Source organism: Anas platyrhynchos, chromosome 18, assembly GCF_047663525.1.
Source record: "Anas platyrhynchos isolate ZD024472 breed Pekin duck chromosome 18, IASCAAS_PekinDuck_T2T, whole genome shotgun sequence".
NCBI lineage: Eukaryota > Metazoa > Chordata > Aves > Anseriformes > Anatidae > Anas > Anas platyrhynchos.
In genome coordinates, this window is record NC_092604.1 from 5602890 (window position 1) to 5615441 (window position 12552).

Here is a 12552-nt window from a genome sequence, read left to right on the forward strand (position 1 = left end):
GTCCCAGACCATGGGAAAGAATAAGGACTGCCCAAAAGCAAGGTGTGTTCCCCAGCATGAATCCTACAGGGCAGCAAGACCAGAAGGGGAGCGTCCCCCAGCAGCAGTTGCTGGTGATACCCAGGGGACAACGAGGGCCAGGAGTCTGTGCCTGTGTCTGCACTTGGAGGAGGAGGTGCAAAAGGTATAAAAGTGGCAGGGGACTGCGTTGGCATGGGTCCTTGGGAGGAAGCCCAGGACCCCCACATATTCCCCCCAGGCTGCCCCGTGCACCAGGCAGGGACAAGCTGAGCTGCCAGGCTGCAGCTTGGGAGCTCCTTTACCACCAGCTTTATCCAAGAGCAGAAAACCCTAAACTTGCAAAGAAAAATTGAAAAAACAAACAATATTTACACTGTAAAGTATCTGAAGCAGTTTCTTACGTTTGTTTTTGTTTCAGCTGAGGCCAGGTCAGTTTTTCTTTTGATCTATAGTTGTCCCCCCATCCCTTGCGAGGCACAGTGTGAACACACTTTAGACTAGCTGACAGATTTCTGGTGTGGTTTTGTATGGTTTCCTGCGAATCAGGGGCCATTTGTTGTTTTGCAATTTTTCAGAAACCCACAAGTATGCCTAAGTGCTACGAAGACCTAATAAACAGGTAGGTGTTGTGAGAGGTTAAAAAGGGGCAAAAAACCTGCAGCACTGCCATGGCCAGTGCATCGCCTGGCCCCTCGCCCCTCGCTGCTGTCGGCAGAGCCGTGCTGAGGTTGCCGGCAGCAGCAGTGAGCACGCCGCGCTGAGGGATTTCGCCATACCGATGAGGCAGAGGGTTGTGGAGCTGCAAGAAAAATGCGGTTAGATTTTACTAGCACCTGTGGCAAATTCCTCTCAGAGGTCCTCCCACAAGGCAGAGTACGAGCTGCACATGCCAACGCAGACAGAGCAGGAGGAGGGAGGTGATGGTGTCATATGTTCCCCTCGGGCTCGCTATTTTATTTCTGAAAAAAAAAAAAAAAAAAAAAAAAGCTTTAGATTTCTTTGTTTTTTCTTCTTTTCTTTCTATTCACAGAGGACATTCAGTGGAAACTATTATAATGGCACTGTAGGAAAGAGCCTTGCACCCTCTGTCTGTGTGCTGAACTCATCCTGATCCCTGTGCCTACAGGAGGAGAGCGCCAAGGAGGAGAGGAAATGCTTGCATGGTTAAAGCAAGGGGATGGCAGTCGAGGGAGAAGGGTTATGCTTCTGGCTCTGGCATTTGTATGGATCAAACCCAGCATTTACTGCCTCAGTGCTTGGGTTTTGACACAGATAAAATGCAAATCCCTGTTTGGAGCAGCAGGGCTACTATCCCTTGGCGTGTCCGAGGGGTTCCAGTAGGAAGTGCTTTCCATCGAATTTCTCTGAGAAGAAACATTTAAGAAGAAGAAAGATTAGGAAAATATTTAAAATAGAGAGTGGCAGTAAGTAGCTCTTATTTTGTACTTGTGCCCATGCCCACATGCCCCTGGAAAACACACATTGGTGGCCATGCTTTTTTGCAATTATACAAGCAATGACAGAAGGGTAGCCTTCTCCCATAAGTGTTCATATAAGAAGAAAGCAAGAAAATTATAGTATCTTTAGACAATAGATGATTTATGAACCAAACCATCTTTCTCTCCCCAACCACAGCACCACACAACGGGTTTTCACTTTCTCCCAATGGCCCTGAAAACATCCTCAGCTCTAGGAGCCGACTGTTTCGGCTAACGTTTCTGTACCTCAAGCTATGAAAACAGGCTGCGGCTCTCACTAGGGAAGGCACTCCAGTGTAATTGCTGATATACCTCTTTCTTGGTTGGTGGGTAAGAAGAATTAAACCACTATCCTGTCTCTTACTCTAGAACATACAAACCAGCTCTTGAAAGGACAATGACATGAAAATCCTGTGGCTCTTACAAGGACTAACTATGTATCCTTTGGCTTAAAACAGAAAAAGCATCAGGACCATTTATTGCTGTACACTCAGCTAGAACCAACATAAGCAGGGAAATATGCTTCCGATGTGAAAACTGGCTTTTTAGCCAGTGATCAGATTGGACAATAGCTCCACATATCAAGCTTTTTGATGTCCACCTTGATGAACTTTTTACTGATTTGCTGAGTATCTTCAGACCCATAGGCAGTCAAAGGGAAGGTCCTGCAGCTGAAGAAAGAAGCCTCCAAACCTGGCCACATGGGAATAGAGTGCCCCCAGCATCACAGGTGACTTCCAAAGAGTGGTCAGCCTGCCTGAAGTGAGAGCTCTTTCTGCCTGGCTTAGACCTCCACAGGCTGTAGGCTTCAAGCTGTCAACAGCTTTAAACCATAAAGAAAGAGTCTACCAGGGAAACGTGTTGGAGTGATGCCCAGACTGCACTCATGGCTGCTTGGAGCTATCAACAGGTGGTTTAAAGTGATGCATCACTGCAGTAACTCCACTGAAATAAGCTGTGGTAATTCAGGGGAGGAATTTTCCTTGCTGATGAAGTCCATCCGGCAGCTTACACGCAAGTGGGCAAACACAGCACTGTCTTTGGGGCTGTGGTGCCAACTCACAACACTGCTAAAATGCAAAGCTTTGTTAGAGATAGCTGAGTGGGGTGGCATTTTCTTTGAAGAGGGTTTGCTTTCTGTGCTTTATTTTTTTTTTCCAGGAAGAGATAGCTGAATCTCAGAACTGATGTGCTCCAAAGTCTTAAATGCTGGCACGGCTTATTAGTTGTTTGTGCAGTGAAGAATATTCTTCCTTATATAGGCCTTACAGAAACTAGGTCAGAGGATTAACGTGAGTACTGGTTGCTAAAAATCCTCTTTGACAGCCTGCCTGCCTTTATTATTTTCTCGCCTTGCCATACAGAAGCCAGCACCCTCCAGCTTCCCTATTGATTCCTGCTGGGGCAAGCTGCGATGGGCGCCGCACTCCCTGCTGCCCTGCAAAAACCTTGCCTGTGTTTGTTAGCCCCTGACATGAGATGTCATCCCAGGAAGGGGATGGTGTTTTTCAAAGAAATGTGGCAGTGCCACGTTCAGTTGATTTGTCAGTGGAAAAATATCTACATGCAGTTGCCTGCAGGGTCTAAGGGGTGGCACATTCAGGATGCCCAACCTTTGTTTTCTGAAGGCGCTGTACTGAGAAGAGGGCAGCTGGGCTGAATGCCAGGTGGGGTGCTGGGTGCTTGTACGATGCTCCCCTTAAAAGATATCTCTTCCATCAGGGCTTCTAGGAAATAGTACATTGCAAATAACGATAATAATAATAGAAGCCTTCTGCGAAATGTTTGCACTGAAACATAAAATGCCATGGAATATTCTTGCTTTTAGACACTGTTGTTAACTCCGAAGGATCAGTCACCATACATTTGAGCTGATGGGTTATTTCTTGCCAAGTTATTTACAGGAGATGACATCTTTCTGTGGGATACACATATATAGATAATACACGTACCCACTCATATTCACACATGCACATCACCGATAGAAAACTTAAACACTATCATTATACACCTACTTGCCTAAAATAAAGTGATTTCCTAGCAGGAATGACACAAACTATTAGAAAGATTCAAGGTACATACATATATTCTTAAACTGATTCCTAATCTGTATGCACATACGTACTTATCTCAACACTGAAGTGTCACAAAACAAGACTCTCAGAGCAGATTTTTACATCTCTGGATGCTCACTTAGTAAAGTGCGCCTATTTCCAGAAAAGCCAGGTGCACAACAGCCCCTGCCGAAATCTGCTGTACATTCAACACTGTGGAAATGTGATCACCTGGGAGGGAGCAAGGTCCCAACAATGGGTTCTCCTCCTGCAGCTTATCTCGCAGCCTTCCACTTGAAACTAAAGCAGCTGAGGTTTCTTTGGCCAGTAATGTATGCAGAGCTCAGTTCTCTTTGCTACAGAAGCCCTAGGCTTGATCGCGTGTTCAGTTTGATTTTTCAGTTGGAATCAAAGTCACTTGTCAGCCAAGCTTTATCCTTCCTGCTTTCTTCCCCAGACCCATCATCAAATCAAGTGTGCGCACAACATATCCAATTTAATGTGGGCACTGACTGTTCTGACAGCTGAGCGTGCCCATGTTTTGCTTTCTGCCTGCTTGCTAGCTCCAGACTGCCCATTAGCTGCAGCTGCCTTTGGTTTTCTTGCCTTTGTGATAGAACCGATGGGATATTCTCTTTTTTACTGCCTCCCATTCAAATGTAAAGCTGGTTTCTTGTCTCAGAGATGCCATGTGTCTCCATTTCTGCTATACTGTAGGGTTCCCTGGGTAGCCACATAGGTAACGTGATCTGGTGGTGTTTACTCAGAGTTCAGCTATGATGAAGAAAACAGACTTCTCCAGAACTGAGTGTGCTACAAAGCCTCCCAAATCCTTGCTTTATTGAGATGAGAACTGATGAGAATTGCCAAACTGTAGTAAGGAGAGAAGCTCTGAAGTTACTGAATGTTAAATCCTTCCCTGAGAGAAGCAAAACCTGAGGAGCATTAAACAAAGCTACGATTACACAATTACTGTGCTTATTTGATTATGTTCCCCACCTGCTTGGGCCTTAGGCTCATGAAGCAAGCTTTGGTCTGGGACAGATCCTTCCCAGGACAGAGACACCTCTCTGGTTCATCCTTTCCTTTCTTCTTCTGTAATGTACTTATACATATAAACAAGTGAATTAAATATAAGCATATACATAAGTGAATGAAGTGAATCACAGAATCATCTAGGTTGGAAGAGACCTCCAAGATCACCTAGTCCAACCTCTGACCTAACACTGACAAGTCCTCCACTAAACCATATCACTAAGCTAAGTGATTGCTACAGAAGTCATAAAATTCCCACTCATAAACACACTATAACAATAATAAAATCTATAATAATAAAAGAAATGTGATTTTATCACACACTAACAGTAGAGTGAAATGAAGTATCCAAACGTGACTGCTTTAGAGTATTGGCGATTTCTGTTTGCTGGAAGTGTGGGGCTGCAGGGACGTTGCAGCCACAAGCAGCTGCTAGCTGAGGGCCAATACTGAGCTCGTGTATCAGAAGGCAGCAGGAACAAAAGGGTTTCTGCTCCTTTTATACGTTGCAAGAAGTGCTGAAATTTATGCTGAGCTGGTAGCACTTTCTGGTCTTTATACCCATGACGCTGAGCACGTACCAACCTTGCAATGATTACATAAGTAAATATATATGTGTGTGTGCACACATTTTTACATACAGGTACATGTTGTCCGTGTGTATGTACACACACTCCAGTGAACAATGACACACTAGTGGAGCTGCATTTGTGGGCAAGTGCATATCCAGACAGATAATTCCTGAATATGCATAGATAAACACACGTGCATACATACAACACATATACACATACACACTGGCTGTTTAAATGCAGCTGCCTTGAGGCTGAAACTGTTTGGCAGCTCACGGCAGAGTTCCCCCGCACTTGGGGCATCATCCAAGCTGTGGAGGGAGGAAGGTTGCCTGGGTGCAGGATTCTAACCCAGTCTGGGCAGCTGCTGGGAAAAACATTTGCCCAGGCAGAAGCACAGCCCAAAGGCCTTGACAAAGCCACAACAGCCCACACCAGCCTGTGCAAGGCAAACAGGAAAGAAAACGCAAACGGGACAGTACCCGTAGCACTGCATTGCGGGGTGGTGCAGAAGTGACCAGGGATGTGTCACCTAAAGTGACTTATTACATCCTCCAGCACTTGGGGTTTTACCAGGGGAGTTTCCTGCCTGAATTCTTGCACTGGTCTGATGGCACGATGGCAGTCATATGTACGGCAGCGCAGCTAACAGGCGCGCACACTTCCGTCTGCACTCGCATACGTGAGCGTTGCAATCTGTACGAGGAGCAATCCCGGTCCCCTTGCAGCTGAGAGCTGCTCTGAGAGCAGCACTTCATGGAAGAGATCCTGGTCAAGGGTCTGGGACAGGGGTAGAAAGAGGGCTTAGAAATGAGGCTTTGCTCAGAAGCCCTGAAATTTTGGCAGCTGAGAAACTAGCTTGTTTCAATGAGAAGGGTTCAGAGCAGTGGCTGGCACTGCGATCGCTTGGAAACACTTTTGGAAAGGAAAGTCAGGCTGGTCGGATGCACTCACGCACATGAACCTGGGGAATTCCCTCCCAAGGATCCGTGTATCCAGGTACAGCCACAGCTGGAAGCTATTCACTCAGAGCTTCAGAGGTGTCTCCTGGCCTCTTGGCTACTGGGTGGCTGCCAAAACAGCGAGGTGCCTCCTGTGTTACTTGTTCTGATGAGCTTCTTAGTAAAAACGCACCTGCAATTAATCTGACTGATGTACCAGCACTGCAGTGTGGTGCCTTTTTTTTTTTTTTTCCAGGCAGTCTGTCCTGGAAACTATAAGGCAGAGGATGCACACAGCCTGTACTTAGAACATTAAAAATGATATATCTGGGGTTGAAGCTCATTTTTACCATTTATTTGCTATGGAAAGTTCAAATGGTTCAGGGTATAGACATACTCAGAATACGATGGATTTTTATTTTTTTTTTCACTTTATCTCAGCCAGTTACACTTCATGGATCTGTCATAATGGGCTAGAAATTAGGGAAGATAGCATGGTGTTTTTTTTTGTTTTTTGTTTTTTGGCAAAGTGCCTTCCTTGCAAGCAGCACCCTGTTTGCAGGAAACCTGCAACATCTTATTAATAAAAAAGTCCCAGCTCTTCCCAAAGCTCAAGTCCTTTACACCCGGATTGCTGAAAAAGTGGAAATTATCTGCAAGGATAAATCTGGGTAGTTCTGCTCTCTAGTGACATAGCTGGGAATTTTTTCTTCCACGTGGACTGAAGAGCCTATTTCATGTTGCTTCTCCTCTCTCTTTGCCAGTTACAGAAATAGAAGGGCAAAGCAGTAAGTAAAGTAAAAGTAGAGGCAGAGGAAGGGCGGGGAGGAAACGAGCACTTTCAGTCCTGAAAGTAGTTTCAGTTTAAGCAGTGGACAAACTTTCAGGTTCGCTGTTTTTAACCCCTTCTGCACAACCAGAAAGCAGGGGGATGCCTTCGGCAAAGGGAGCCGCAAAAGTGGCAGTGAAAGGGATTGTCTGTATTGAAACCACCCTTGTGTTGGTTGTTGGGGTTTTGTTTTGTTTTGTTTTTTCCCCAATCTGTCTGTCTGTCTGTCTTGCTCTCTCTTTCCTCTTCACAGCATATAATTTACAGTAAAAACACAGGAAGCTGAATGATTTCCTCTGAGGAAAGTACCTGACAAAGAGGTGAACGAGTAAAATCAGCGTGCCTTTTGACTTCATCAGTACCCGTGTATCCTCGAGGGTTCGCAGATGCTACCTCATAGCGCAGGCCTTTCAAGTGGTTTTGCCCAAGCAGGCCGGCCTGGTGGCACACCAGGCATCAGCCTTTCCCCGCAGCAAGCCAAGCAGACCTTGCTTTCAATTTGGGAATGCCAGCAGCTATTAGTGGCACTGCCTGTTGTATACCAGCAAACCTCTGAACCATTACTGCCTCGGTCACTACTGCTCATTCTGCAAATGGTGCTTTGGAAGCTCATCTTCGTATCCAGAGGCTGCAAAGCGAGGCTGCCAGGCTGGCTCCTGGGAGCTGCAGCAGGAATACGGGGCAGGAGGAGGCAGGTTGTGAGCTCCTTGCTGCGCAGCATCGCCATAGTTGCTATTTCAGGTCTGTCCCCTCTATTCCCCTCTGCAATCTTCTGGAAGTCAAGCTTGGGAAGCAGCTGTGACTTGAACCTCCTACATCACAAGGCCCCATTGAAAAGCTAAGCTTGAAATGTTGCAATTTCAGAGATCCTGAAGCGGGACTTTACCCTAAAAAAAAAATAGCCTCAATGTCACCCAAAAGGGCACAAATGAGTAACTTTTCAGATACCATCTCAGTGAGGTCTCAAGTTCCCCATACTTTAAAAGTGACTACAATGAAGTGGGTATTTTAGTGTGCATGTATCGAAATGTAGGAGTAGAAGGGATGAAAGATAGAGATTATACACTTGGGTAGATCAGTTACTCTGCTTAACTACAGTGCAACATCTTCCTCTATCTTTCTTTTCCATCTCCTACTAGCTCCATAAAACCATCCTTCAAATTACAGAGGTGTTGAAATGCTTGCAGGTGGTTTTATTTTCCTGTCCTGTCCTCCACTTTGGATGTCATTTCTACTGCGGAATGAAATAGGCCTGATTCATCTTGCAGAAGGAACATGATTGATACAAGTCCGGATGGAGACTCATTCTCAACCCTGTGGAAATTCCTCACCAAGGTTGCTAGTCAAGTGAAAACCTCTTCAATGTACAATCATCAGGGTTGTGTTACTGTTCCTAAGCTGCTTGGGCTGGAGCCAGGGAGAGTTTGTGAGCATCTGAGGATAAGCCAGAGCTGTTCTTACATTGTCTATTTTTTTTTTTTCTTCCTGAGAATTGTCTTTCTCTCTCACCTAAACCAACTTCTTCTTTACCGCAGAGAGGTCATGTTATTGTCTAGATTGAAGGTCTGATTAAGATGTGTTTTTTTACAGTGAGGCTGTCAGCCTTCCAAGAACAATCATCATATGTGCAGCTTTTGCTGATATTTGCTTGCAGTCTCTTGGTTACAACCACTCCTTGTTTATCAGGACAAACATATGTTGTGCCCACACAAAGCTGCTATGGCACTACGGGCTGAGATTTCTTTACCTGTTGAGGTTGCTGGGGAAATACCCAAGAAGGAGGCATATGAACAAAGACTAAAGACAAGAGGGTTTCTAAGCAGACTTTTTTCAAAGAAAATGGTAAGGAAATCCTGAACAAGGGGTATCCCCACCTGGAACGCTAGTGCTGCTGAGGGGTTTGTGTCTTCTTTCCTTTCGTTTACACGAACCATTGTTTCCCCCACTTCCCATAAAATACATTTAATTATTTTGTCTGATAGATAACTCATAGAAGATCTTAAATCTGTAATGTTATATGGTGATGTCTGCTGTCTGCTCACTGTTTCCCGTCTGTCTGTAGCTCCTGACCAAGTGCAGAGAAGCAGCAGCAAGCAGCCAAGCACTGTCTCAGCACTCCCAGCTGTGCTCCAGAGGCCTGTGTCACCTGGGAGGCAGAAGTATAGCAAGGTACCTATGAGGCTGATGCCACAAGAGCAGATATTTCATACCCAGGGGCTCAGAGCAGGCCCTTCCTCCTCCAGTGCTCTGCCCTAAGCAGACAGTGCAGCTCCTTACCATTTTCTGGGTGGAAGACCAAGCTGCAGGTGACACCTAAACATTTCTATTCAGCTCACATTTCTACTCATCGGGGTCTGACTGAAAAGTTTCATTACGTTAAGCACACAGAATGTTAAAAAAAAAAAAAAAAAGAAAAGAAATGAAAAGAAATCAAAAAAGTACTGCTCCTGCAGAGTTTAACAGCCCTCAGAGTTAATGCAGCAGCCGCAAGAAGGTTTTTGACAGCTGCAGTTTCGGATTCGGGTAGTGAAAATTGAGGCCAAAGGGGTAGCTGGGACAGCCACTGGACCGCTCTATACTCGACTGATAGTTTTATGTGCTCTTCAAGCCCTGGTTATACCCAAGTGCTCTTAAAGTAAAGCAAGTCAAAAATGTAATTTCGAATGAAGTGACCTTGTACAGGAAAGATGGGAAGCAGAAGGTGCCTTCTGTTGCAGGTCACTGCAACAGTTTGGGCTACTTGTTCACTAATGCAGGCTCAGAGAAGATGCCCAGGTTTTGTGGTTACATTTAGCCCAGCAATAGATGCAATTAATGCCCTTGATTAACAAAGAAGATGAAATAGTCAGGAAGAGAGATAAAGAGCTCCACCTAGAGATGGTGTAGCTGAAGAGGGTGATGTCCTGGGGTCAAACTGAGCTGGCCTTAAGGTCCTGCTCTGGTTCAGGCAAACAGAAGAATTAAAAGTTTCATCATCTCCCACATCACAAAGGAGGGCTCTAGCCACTCTGTCAGTGTGGCTGCACCCTCATGCTTGGTACAGAAAAAGCAGCATTTAGTAGTGTGAGTCCCACTGCAAGCCAGAGGCTTTAGTAATCTAAAAGCTGCCATCAGCTCCATCCTCAGTTCCCCAGAATGCCCTATCCAGCTGTCTTCTGCCCAAAGCTTCAGCTCACCCAAGCTTGAGTAAGAAATCCAAGTCTGAGATTGGGGCTGTAGTATAAGAAAGGGTTTCTGGGCATGCACCTGGACTGAAGGAGGGAGGTTAAGTCCAGTGGAGCTGAAAAAGATGCTTTGCCACCTAAGTGTCTCAAAAATACCCCTTATGGACACTGGCCTAACCCCATGAATCCCATTCACTTCCCAAAATATCTCCTTCCATACCTCTGAGACCTTAAGTCTAGCTGCCCATACATTTTTGAAACCCTTCCCCTCCCGCCCCCCTGAGGCTCCCACACTGCTTTGTCATATAAGTGATGTTTTCTTTAATCTGACAAACTAACCAGACAGGCATTTGGTGTGCCCTTGGCAGGTTTATAAATTAATTTCAAGATTGTGTGTGTTTTTAAGCTATTCTTGAAAGTTAAAATCAGGAAAGGAGCAGAGAGAAAAACCTGAAAGCAAATAAATGTTAAAATAGCCATGGCTGAGCTGCTTGGTACCAAATCAAGCTTGTGTCAGCTCTGAAGGGTGTTTTGGCATGTGCTGCTTCAAGGGTTTGCCAGTTTCTCTCTCACAGTAGTAATCAAGAAAAATATCAAGCAGGGCATCTGACAGTGAGTAATTACAGGAAATATCATCTTTCTTCTGTGCAGCGAGTGCATGTCACTGCTGGAGCAAGGTACAAATCTCAGCCCATCTCCAGCAGTCCTGCTTGGCTCTGCCAAGCTACAAGACATCACAGTCAGATACAGGCAGCTTTGTGATGTTACCAGAAGCAAGGAAATAGTTTTATAGATGTCTATTCTTCCCTTGAATGTCTGCAAACACACTGCAAGAGCTCTCAAACCCCCAGTTATACAGATTTAGTGCAATTTTCCAGTAACAGAAAGAACATCTTCAAAAGGGAGCATGTTTCTTCGTTACTGGGTTTGCTTTCTTTTATAGTGCCAATCACTTGCTCCAACAAACAGCAAAGAGGGGCTGTTAATTATAGAGAATGGATTTAATATGGTGCTGCAGGTCAGCCCCTTGGCAGCGTTCTGGAAGGATGAAGGAGATTGTGCTCCCTGTGCGAAACAAACAACATGCACTTGTACAAATTCACACTTGGGGGGGGGGCGGGGGCGGTGAATGTGTTCAAAGTATGTGGAATAATATTAATGAAGAAAGTAAACAGGAGTTCCTCTTTGTCATGTGCTTTTGCTGGGACCTAGCTCCTGCTCCTGCTCACCCCCCCAAAAACAACAAAGAAAAAAAAAAAAAAACACCTTTTCTCATGGGTTTCCTTGCAAAGTTCCTGCTGCGTGGCCACAGGGCAATGCTTTACTACATGTAATTATTTTTTCTAACAAAGACCTCGGCTGCAGAGACAACACAAGCAGCTGGGAGGCTCTGCGTAGTGCATGCCACCGTACAAGAAGGCAACAGCCAAAGATGGCAATGTCTGGACCTGGATACCTGCAGGATTTATTTCTAAGAGCTGCCAAACAGACCGGGCACAGACCAAGACAGGCTCCGTGTGCCACCTGCCGGTGGCCAGGCCACAGCAGTGCGCTTCAGGTGGATGAGGAGAGGAAGCCAGACTGACAATAAAGACACGGAATGGAAACCATGTCAACAGAAGACCCTCAAAGTTTCACTAATTAGGTCCTTCTCCTGCATCCCTAGCTAGGCATTATCCTTTCGCAGACAAAAAATCCTCTGTCCCATGCAGCATCTTAGTCTGTGGCCCTAAGGTGTGCTCAGCAATGAATAGCTGTGCGCTACCGTTCCTAGGAGGTGCACTGTAAATACCTACAAACATTACACCTACACTAAACATTGCTGAAATACAGTTGCTGAGACTGATTATTAATAACACACAGCACACGTGCTTTGATGCTTCTGTCTGCAGCACCATGTGTCTCCGCACAGCAGTTCCTGCTGTCCTTTGGTTCCCTCACAGTGACGCTGGTCTCTGCATACCCGAGCATGGGAGGTCCCCACCAGGCTCTCGCCTCTGGGGTGATGCCAAAGTTTGAGTCAAGACTGTGAAGAAGATGTCCCAGGCACATAATCATTCCCAAGGGCTAACAAACACTCAGCTAAAGCTCTGAAATGTGAGAATTGAAGGACTGCAATAATATATACATATAGTAAGAAGAGACATCAGAAATTAGGAAGGAGAGACCCAATGGTGAAGGGAAGTGATTCCCTCCTTCCTTCCCTCCCTCCCTCCTGATTTTGGAGCTTTGTTGTGCTGTTTTTCATGTGCGCACACTTTTTATACCCTGTGTCAAATCAGCAATATGTGACCTTACTTTGTAGCACGTACCACTAAGCCTTATTCTCAGAGCTGATCAGATCAGGAGACTGAGAGCATCTTCCTTCCCGGCCGCCTCCCAGTGTCAGCTGAGGAAGGGGCTGAAACACTTGTTGTGTTTGAAAAGTGCAACCTTGAAGCAGGGCAGAGAGACTGGG

At 45.6% G+C, this 12552-nt stretch overlaps 1 long non-coding RNA gene across 1 annotated transcript in view; it reads left to right on the plus strand.

Moving 5' to 3' along the window:
- LOC110353216 (uncharacterized) overlaps positions 1-11205 on the plus strand; it is a 100292-nt gene extending 89087 nt beyond the window's left edge. Inside the window, exon 7 of the long non-coding RNA XR_011804017.1 lies at positions 1052-11205. This is a non-coding gene — a long non-coding RNA (uncharacterized lncRNA). The remainder of the gene's footprint in view (positions 1-1051) is intronic.
- Positions 11206-12552: the final 1347 nt, after the last annotated feature.